Here is a 10,660-nt window from a genome sequence, read left to right as displayed (position 1 = left end):
GTCAGTACAAGTATATGTGTAATGATTTACAGACCAAAAACATTTGAATGACATCAGCAGTGGTAAGTGGGACAGCTGTTACAGATTGCTAACTACTCTTAATTACACACAGGATTATAGGTGCCAAACACAAGCTGAATAAGCATATCTACATGAAGGGAAAGAGCTAAAGCATGATTTACAGCCACATTTGTGATGAGAGAGTGCAGTAGTTAATCCATTAGCTTTAATGCCGGGTGAGTGTTAGCTCAAGTCCCAGTCCAGTCATAGATAAAATAAATAAATAAATAAACGGCCTGCAGTACAGGGAAACAACACGGAGCCACTATAATGTGGGCTGCTTTTTCTGTGTCACCGTTCATGATTAGCTCTTCCTATGCTCTGAACCTAAATACATTTTTGTGCAGGATTTAAAGGCTTTTAGAAAAAAAAAAGTTCAGTGTTCACATGAAATACAGCCGCCATATTCAGCCTTTGAAGATGCATTTAACTAATGAATAGGTTTATTACATTTCTGAGGAACAAACTTCGGAGCATTTATTGGCTTGGCACAAAAAAAGTGATGGCAGAAGCACTTTAAGGGAGCATTTTAGTGTAAGCATCTGGTATTTTAGGTTGGTTTAAAGGTTTGCAACAAGCAGGCTTGAGCTGTTCTTTCTACCCTGCAGTCCCATGGGCCGTCATTCCAGTTGCGAGGACATATCACCCAGGCTTTTAGAGGCACTGTAAGTGCACTAAAATATGATTTAGCAGTACAGCATGGATCTAATTCCTGAGTCATTTCTCGTATTCCTTGCCGTATTTATTCCGTTAAGATGAATTAAATGCATTTAAAGAGAGTGTATGCCAAGCAGCAGGGCGCCTTGCTGTGCTCCAAATGATGAGGCAGAGCTTATTTAGCAGTCCCTCTCTCTGTGATCGCAAATGGTGGAATTTGAAAGAGGCAGTGCCTGGTTTTGTCATTGGGTCTGACATTGGCAAAGAGATTGATTATAGCATCATTCACTTGACACAAATGTATGTTTTGAAGCAAATGGGCAAAACATCAGGTCTGGGAGGAATATAGATGAGGGAGCTGCTGCAGGAGAGGTGTGCTGTTAGTAGACATGCACAGTGTTGGCTGTAACATTTATATTACTCTTCCTGTCATTCCATTGCTTCACTTATTGGAGTTCCTTTTGCAGCCTGTGTGTGTGTGTGACCAAATCCATGAGTATAGGTGTTCTGGCAGCACTGTCATATAACTGAACCTCAGTCCGCAGATCACATCCTGTCAGGAAACATACAGTCTAACTCTGTGCATCCCTCTCTATTTTTACCTCTCTGTCCCTCTCTTATATTATAAAACTGTCCATCGCAACACATTACTTAGTCTCATATCCAGCTTCATTTGTTTTATAGGAACAAGCATCTATTCCTTAAAACAGAAGTGTACAGAAAAGCAGATATTTAAAGACACTTGATTCAAGAAAAGTCTTGAAACAAAAATGTCTTGTATATAATTTGTCTAAAACAAATGAAATTATCTGACACCACTGGTAGACTTCAATCACAAAAAAAAATAAATAAATAAAATAACACTCATTATTCAGTTCAGTGACTTGTTAGGACAGATAGTTTTGCAGTGCGCTTTCATTTGATATTCTCGTGTTTGAGGACCACTGGACTGTTAAAGCTATCTGTGGTGGAATATATCTACGTCTGACAACATATGTTGAGTATTAGAGCCTTTCAGCATGTGCAGTCCAGTGTGTTTGACTGCATTGAGAATGTAGCATAATGTTGCTGTTTTTTTTTCTTTTTTAGTTTTTTTTAACAGGACAAGAACAGTCTGTTGAGAGCGTGGTCATTCGTTTGGGACATTAGTTACCCCCTCACCATTCACACAGCATGTTCACAGAGGCTAAGCCTGTCACCTAGCAACCCGCATAAAGTTTGGGGAAATTCCTGCGTGTGGTCATGCTTGCTCAAGACCAAAGACGATCAGTCAGTGCAACAGACTGACACCCTCGAAACGCATGTTGGATGATGTTTGGTGCAAGTATAGGCACTTTTTAACAGGTGTCTCTCGCTTCTCCAGCTGCCTGCCTGGTCTATTTCAACAATGATGCGACACAGACAACACGGTGCTTTAGGAGGTAAACACAGTCTGTGTTCTCCTTGCTATTAAGGTGTTTATCGTCTGTCTCTGGATAAGAAAGACTCAAAACTAATTAATGTCTCTTGAGAATAGTGCACAAAAATCCCCCTGTGTCCTCACAGTTTGGGACTTGTTCACAGTGGGGATGGGGACAGAGAGAAAGAAAATTAATTTGAGACAGGAACGGGCAGTAGAAAAGGGATGAGGAGCAAAGAGAGAGAAAGAGAGAGAGAGAGAGAGAGAGAAAGCGGGAGGGAGGTACAGAAGGAGTACAGGGAAGCAGTTCCCTTTGGCCCAGACAGGGTCCTTTGGTTCCCCCCTCCGCCCTCTGTTTGCACACAGCTAAATTTCGGACAATTTCACAGCTCTCCTTTCAGTGGCCATTGAAAAGGGACAGATTCCTTCCTGGTTACTCACCCTCTATCCAGTGAGAGAGGCTGCTATCATGGGAAAATCCAAACCTTTGGCATCCTCAGTGGGTTACCTCTGCGCGCTGTGCTATAGCCTCAGTGCAAACAGCGGCCCCGCGTAATGCCTGTGAAATCTGTGTGTGCGTGAGGTTCAGGGCGCATTGCTGGGATTAAATCAAACAGGACCCCTCATTCAGGGGGTCCGCTCTGCAGTGTTGGCCCTGTTTGCATTCATGCGGTTCTTTCATAGAGGTTCAGTAGGACCGTCTCTCCCTGTTTGCTCTGCGCTGTAGAATGTATACGGCATTGTTTCTCATATGCGGGTTGACCCGGCCAGATGCCATGGCCACAAAACCCTCTTCTCCTTAATCAGACAAGAGTGCCCAGAGGCCAAGGTGGCATGCTGCCACCATGTCCAAAGGAACAGAGGAAAAAAAGAGTGAAAAAGACAGAGGGGTAGACAGAGAGGGAGACGGAGACAGAGATAAATTGATGGAGGGTTTGGAAAGAGAGATGCATGAGTGGTGGGAAGGCTGGCTGAGGAAAACAACAACAGCACTCTGCCTTCAGCGTATTTCGATTGTGTGGAAAAGACCCAGAATTCTTTATGGTGCCCTTAAATATGCTGAAACTAGCTCCAGCCTCTCCACCCTCTGTCCCTCAGACAGGAGCCATGGGCCTCTTTTATACCTTGTCCCTGGTGCCTCATTCCACAGGAACTTCAACACACGCTCAGAGAATAGACTCATATAGAGTTATGACACTCTCAGCTGGTGTAAGCTAAACCATTAGAATAACATTAGGCCACAGCACAACGGCAGCCAAAGAAATCCAGTAGCTCAACATACTTTATACAAGCTTATGGAGCCAGTTAATGTGTGTCTGTGTGCATGTGCATGTGTGGATGTATGTGTTAAGGCATATGTGCATAACTTAAGCAGAAACTGTTAAGCTCCTCAATTCAACCCTATGAACCCCACGAACAGCTGGAGAGTGTGCAATGGTTTACGACTCATTCATGCTACCTTGCGTGTGAAATGAGCTTTTTGAATAGAAGTAATCAGGTGTGCTTATTAAAAGCGGAGGGTGATGGTCCAGTGTTGTTGCTGAATATGGGAATAGTTGGTAGCATAGATGATAGCTGGTGGGAGCTGTGTATGTAGTTAGCGTGGCAATAGTGTGAAGCCTTTCACGCGTAGCTCTGAGCAGTGTATATCGATCGCGCACAGCATCAAACAGAGAAGGCAGCTGGCGACCGTGGGAGGGCTCACCACTGTAGCAGCACACTAGTGCACTTCCTCTCATATTGCGCTTTGTTCATGCACTGTCCCCCCACACCCACCCCCCCCAGCAAATGGCCACTCAGAAAGGCAAGAGAAACAGGCAGAGGGAGGGGAGGAGTGGAGGAGAGAGAGCAAAAGGGAGAAAAGGGAGAGCACTTAGTCTGTAGGGCATTAATAAGCGTAGCTCTTGGCGAGCGAGTGCTTCCTACATTCCCACACAAGCGCACATGCACGCATGCAGTGACTCCCACATGTGTTTGCACACTCATGCACACGCGCACGCTTACACACATTCACTCACTCACACTCGCATACACAGTGATGGTTGGCTGCTAGCCAGCACCTCCCTGGGGTTGAAAAGAAGGGATGTGTAGTGTAGACTACAGCGGGAGTGGCTGTCTGAGGGACTGGCAGAGAGTGTGTGGAGCGCTATGCCACTGTGGGACAGTCCATTATCCATACCCCTTGGTCTGCATCTCAATAGTTCCTGCCAGAAAAGAGAGAGCCAAAACCTCAAGCAACAGGCAAAGGCTTCCTCTCGGGTGAATCAAATGTACGTGCACATTCGCATATTCAAGCTGGCTACATGATTCATATTCAGGCTCAGTGAGTGTGGTGATGTTGTTCCTGTCCTAATGACCTCCCCAGTCATTCGTCTTATCTCTTGTCCCATGTAGAAGTGGCATACTTAACTGGCAGGGCCTTGGCTGGGCCACGATGGCTTGACTCTGTTTGACCCATGTGAGCGGTAAGCTGCTGGCGCGACCACATGCCCAACACCACAATAATGAATTTGGCAAATAACGGAGCAAGCCCCTGTCCCAGCCCTGATCAGAGTTTCCTGTTTCTGCATGCTTGGCCACCTGGCCACATCAAATCTACCCCTGGGCCGGTCTTCCTCAGGGAGTGATATGACCTGCAGGAAGGCCAAGAGCCAAGAGTCAGACCAGTTACATATAAAAAACAATTTAGTCTGCCTTGGTAGAAAACAGACAAGAAGGGAGAGACACACACTGAGTCAGCATGGTCAATCCAGCAAATGGACATGAACAAGTGTGTAAGTGAGTGTGTGAGTGACTGACTGACTTACTCATTAAGTAAACATTATGCTCACATCGGCTGTTTCTCTGATACCAAGCCTTAAGGTGCTTGCAGACAGCAGGTACAAGCCACAGGCTCTGCCATGCACTTATGTTTATATTCAAAGTTTTGACTGGGAGGCACAGTGGGCACCGCAAGCAATACATTTGTGCGGTATCCTAGAAACAATTTTTTGTGTTTAGGTCTTTGTACTGAGCTACAAAGACGTCATACTATTCAGAGTATTTTGAAACTAGTGTTGCCGTAATGGAGACACTCTCTGATCAAAGACAGGCGAGGTGGAAAAGTTGAAGATTCTTTATTACAGGCAGCAGTAGCGCCAAATAGCCACGCACGTAACAGTGAGAAGCTATTTTATGTGCAAAACAATGGAGAGGGCATTTTTACACTCGCTCACAATCCTAATTCAATTCAGTTCAGTTTCATTATTTAGTTGGTAGATATGGTGTGTCGTAAGATAAAAACACATAACTGAATCACAAAAGGAACAATACAAACACATCAAACACTGCAAAGTAGAGTGTGTCAAATCTCTCCTGAGTAAATACCCAAAAACACCAGATGATCTGTTTTTAACTGCAAGAGTGGAAATTTTTTAAATGGCTACATTTTTGACAGCTTGAAAGAGCACTGAAATCTATGAATTTTCAGCAATGTGCACTGTATGTCTCCAGGATAAGCAGGAAAATACTGCTTATTGGTTTAAAAAAAAAAAAAAAAAAAAAAGATAAAATGATGCGGATGAGAGTTTCTCCTTAGCAAAGATAAACAGACTTTGTTCATATCACCTCCAGGCAGGTTGTAACAGTCATTTCAGGCTGGAGTGGCCAGAGCAGCCTTTAATTTATTATTGATCCCCAGGTTCCATCAGATGTGTCCGTTTGTACATTATAGAGGGCTATTATCGTCCTCCGAAGCATCCCCTGCCATTTAAAATACATTTGGCTTATTTTATTGGACTGTAAGATACATTTTCAGCCCTAGAGGGACAAACAATGTTTAGCTAGATTAAATGTTTAGATAGTTCATTTCATTTCATTGCAACACTGATGTCTAGATCCTTTTCTGGTGATACTCAGCTTTATCTATTTAGGAAGCAACACTGTTGCTCTTGTTTCCATTAATGATTTAGCAGAGACTCTGCATCCCACACCCCCCACCCTGCTCCTGAGTAACACAGGATATAAGAGAACACAATCAAGAGAACAATATACTGTAATTTATAGAAACACTGTTCCTCTCTCTCTCATTGTTTTGCATACAGAATCAGAGGTCTTGTCCTATTCTCATCCTTAGCACCAAGCGTCACTGTGGAGATCCTTCAACAACTTCTGCCTTCAGGGAAACATAGAATATTCATCTTTTGCCTGAAGGCAGCAAAATATTGTTTAGTCTCACCCCCTCTTTCTCTGATCTGGTCAAACTCATGTTCTGATTTGTGTCACTCAGTGGTGTCATGCCACTGGTTTTGACGGCCCATTATTCCGAAACCCAAATGGTCTGAAAAATGTCCCATTGGACCAAAAGCCCATTAGCCCAACGGCCCATTACCCCTTTCAAAAAATGTCCATTGCTCCAAAAATACACATTCTGGAGTTGTTGGAGTTCAGTGACTACCAGTGTTAGGCCCAATTTTGCATCCCTGCCGAGAATTGCTTCCACTCGTGTTTACCCTAACATTAACCTGAATAAACCCCTGGCTAAACACTTTTTGGGACTGTTGGGGTTTTGGAATAATGTGTTTGTTTCTGAAGAGGCCAAGTCCATCCTGTGTGTTTGTGTCTTCAGAGGAGCTTCAGTGTATCCCAGCCTGTCCCTGCCAAGCTTGTTTAGTCTACATTTAAACTGTGTTCTTCACCTTTGGGAATAATCCATGCTTTTCCAGGGAAAGGACAACTGCTTGCCCAACGCCTACCATCTGACGTCAATCAAAGATATAATTCCAGCTTTGCCTGAGAAATACTCAAAGATTGTTTTAATCAAGAAAAATCTCACTTTTCGTTTTGAACTGAAAGATGGACAGGTTGACTTCATTAGAATGGCTTGTTGGGAGTGACTGTAGGCGATATAATAGAACTGGTGGAACTTAACTATGTATAAGCGAATCTTGCTTCATTTGAACTTTTGGGAACTGTGGCTATAACATCTTTTTTGTTTTATGAGTGTGGAATTATTGACTGTGCGTTCATTATATTCTGAATACAACTGTGTTGACTTGTTAAGACTGATATTAGTGACTAGTTGGGTTCATGCTTTTTCAAGTCTATTGTGGGGTTTGACTTCCTACTACAGACTTATCAAATCTGTCAGACTTAACTCTGACTGGCATCCCAGCTTGCCACATCAAACCACTGATAATCAGCCACTGAAAATTTATATTTTAAAATACACCTTCCAAAGTGGATATGTCATAGTACGCTGATCTACCTTTGTTGCTTGGACAGGGAAAATGAAGAATTTTGAAAATGCTTACACATGCATTTGTCATTAGATCACACTGAGGTGGTAGCCAACATCCAAACTGACTTGAACTCGTTAGTTACTTTTAAAAAGTATGAAGTCCAGCTTCATTCACTTTGTTCACATGCATTGTAGTAATCATGTTCTTTTTCCAGGAATGGGCAGTCATCTGATTTCTTAAATGCCATGTACACAAGAGAGCTAGTTTCCATAAATGGGGTAGGAATTAAGAGAAAATGGATCAGATCTCTGCAGAAGAAACACATTTTCTGGGCCATGTAAATCCTTACTTGGATTCCTTAACTACTTTTTACATGTAGGCATGTTCAGGAAAACACAGCAGGTAATGAAACTTAGATGATAAACACAACACATACTGTATAATGCTCAAGAGAGCTAAACATGCCTGCTGAAGAATGCTTATTAATTTTATATTAGTGCTACCTCTGATGAAAATATAAGGAAACAAAGAACAGATCTGCTGCTGCCTGCTTCCACCCTCTGGAGCAGAGGGGAACGCTCAGGGAAATCCCCACAAGAGGCCGACTGGCAGGTGCTCTCTGCAGGTCGTGAGTAGCTGCAGCGTCACTGGAACAACTGGAGGTTGGGGGATCCATCACCATGGACTGCATATACAGTACAGGCCAAAAGTTTGGACACACCTTCTCATTCAATGTGTTTTCTTTATTTTCATGACTATTTACATTGTAGATTCTAACTGAAGGAATCAAAACTATGAATGAACACAAGTGGAGTTATGTACTTAACAAAAAAAGGTGAAATAACTGAAAACATGTTTTATATTCTAGTTTCTTCAAAATAGCCACCCTTTGCTCTGATTACTGCTTTGCACACTCTTGGCACTCTCTCGATGAGCTTCAAGAGGTAGTCACCTGAAATGGTTTTCACTTCACAGGTGTGCCTTATCAGGGTTAATTAGTGGAATTTCTTGCTTTATCAATGGGGTTGGGACCATCAGTTGTGTTGTGTTACTACACAGCTGACAGCCCTATTGGACAACTGTTAACCCTCCTATTATGTTTGGGGTCAATTTGACCCCATTCAGTTTTTAACGTCTCTAAATAAATGCTTAACATCATTTTTTTTGCTTCATATTTTATGACTTTTCCTAATTTAATGGATACTACCGGGTAAACATGAAATTCACACAATGATATGTTTTCAGTGTCCTGTACGCATTTTGTACGCATCGGTGGTGTTTGGGGTCAATTTGACCCCAGGCTGTTTTAGCTGTAAAAACACCGTTTTACACACATTTTTGTTTTTTTTTTTTGGATGATATTGAGTTCACTATAACATGCAATTTGATAATCTTCAAAAAACTTCCCTCTGCTTTATGGCCCTAAGCTAACATAACCATACCTGAAGTAGTACGGGAACCACTCATATGGGGGATATGGGGGGAGATATTGGGGAGGGGAAAACATAATACCTACAAGAACTTCGATATTTCCCGCGCTGTGAGGGTGGGGAAATATGGTTCCCACAAGGACATTGATAGTTCCCACCACATGGGGCAGGAGCAAACATATAGAAGCTTGCACAGCAGCCTTCTAAATAATTTCTCTTGTTGCTCTGTGTACTCTCACTTTATGCTCTCTCTCTTAGCTGAATATGAACGCGAAGCAAAGGTTTTCTGCCAGTGAGGTTTCAGCGAGGTCACAGCTCTTTGACAGTGAAAGTGACATAGAGGAGAATGTGTCTGAGACAGAGGATCATGTTGAGGAGGACCCTGGTTATGAGGCATCTTCCTCTGATGAGAATGAAACCCTCAGTGTTGACCCTCCTGTTGTCTCTGTACCACCAGCAGACACGTTACCTTCCAAAAATGGAGAGGTATCATGGTCCCTCTCCCCACATGAACAACAGGGTAGACTCAGTGCTGCTAATGTCATCAAAATGGTTCCAGGCCCCAGCAGATACGCTGTCAGCCATGTCCAAGACATAAAATCAGCATTTGAGCTCTTTGTAACACCATCAGGTGGGGATATACTTGTGATGACAAACTTAGAGGGGAGGTGTGTGTATGGGGACAGCTGGAAAGACTTGGATGTGACCCATTTGCAGGTCTACATTGGGTTACTCACTCAGAAATTGTGTTTCTTTTTCCTGTGGTCAAATTGACCCCGAACATAAGACATGTTACTATCCTTGATAATAGAAATTGTTTTTCTTTCCAAATATTATAGATAACAAAAATCTGTTCTTAGAAATAATATAAAACCATTAAAACACCAAAAATATATTTATTTCCAATTTTAGGTCAATCAGTGAGATTTTATGGTGATTTGCATATTTTTCCATAGTCGCATAATAGGAAAACTGGATGTATAGGTGGGGGTGGAGGGGAGTTATGTTTTATTTAAAGGACTATTTAGGTAGTCAACAACGAAACCTAAAGTACCTGACACAAAAATTTTGGTAACAATTTTAATTATAATAATTTTGTTGAGGTTTAAACTGCTGGGGTCAAATTGACCCCAAACATAAGGGGTGTTAGCCAAATTTGAACATAACAGGAGGGTTAAAATTCATATTATGGCAAGAACCAATCAGCTAACTAAAGAAAAACGAGTGGCCATCTTTACTTTAAGAAATGAAGGTCAGTCAGTCCGGAAAATTGCAAAAACTTTAAATGTGTCCCCAAGTGGAGTCGCAAAAACCATCAAGCACTACAACGAAACTGGCACACATAAGGACCGACCCAGGAAAGGAAGACCAACCTTTGCTTCTGAGGACAAGTTCATCCGAGTCACCCGAGTCACCAGCCTCAGAAATCACAAGTTAACAGCAGCTCAGGTCAGAGACCAGATAAATGCCACACAGAGTTCTAGCAGCAGACCCATCTCTAGAACAACTGTTAAGAGGAGGCTGCGCCAATCAGGCCTTCATGGTCAAATAGCTGCTAGGAAACCACTGCTAAGGAGAGGCAACAAGCAGAAGAGATTTGTTTGGGCCAAGAAACACAAGGAATGGACATTAGACCAGTGGAAATCTGTGCTTTGGTTTGATGAGTCCAAACTTGAGATCTTTGGTTCCAACCGCCATGTCTTTGTGAGACGCAGAAAAGGTGAATGGATGGATTCCACATGCCTGGTTCCCACTGTGAAGCATGGAGGAGGAGCTGTGATGGTGTGGGGGTGTTTTGCTGGTGACACTGTTGGGGATTTATTCAAAATTGAAGGCACACTGAACCAGCATGGCTACCACAGCATCCTGCAGCGACATGCCATCCCATCCGGTTT

This window comes from Myripristis murdjan, chromosome 3 (genome assembly GCF_902150065.1).
Source record: "Myripristis murdjan chromosome 3, fMyrMur1.1, whole genome shotgun sequence".
Lineage (NCBI taxonomy): Eukaryota > Metazoa > Chordata > Actinopteri > Holocentriformes > Holocentridae > Myripristis > Myripristis murdjan.
The sequence above is the reverse complement of the archived record's forward strand: the minus strand, read 5'-3'. Positions refer to the sequence as shown.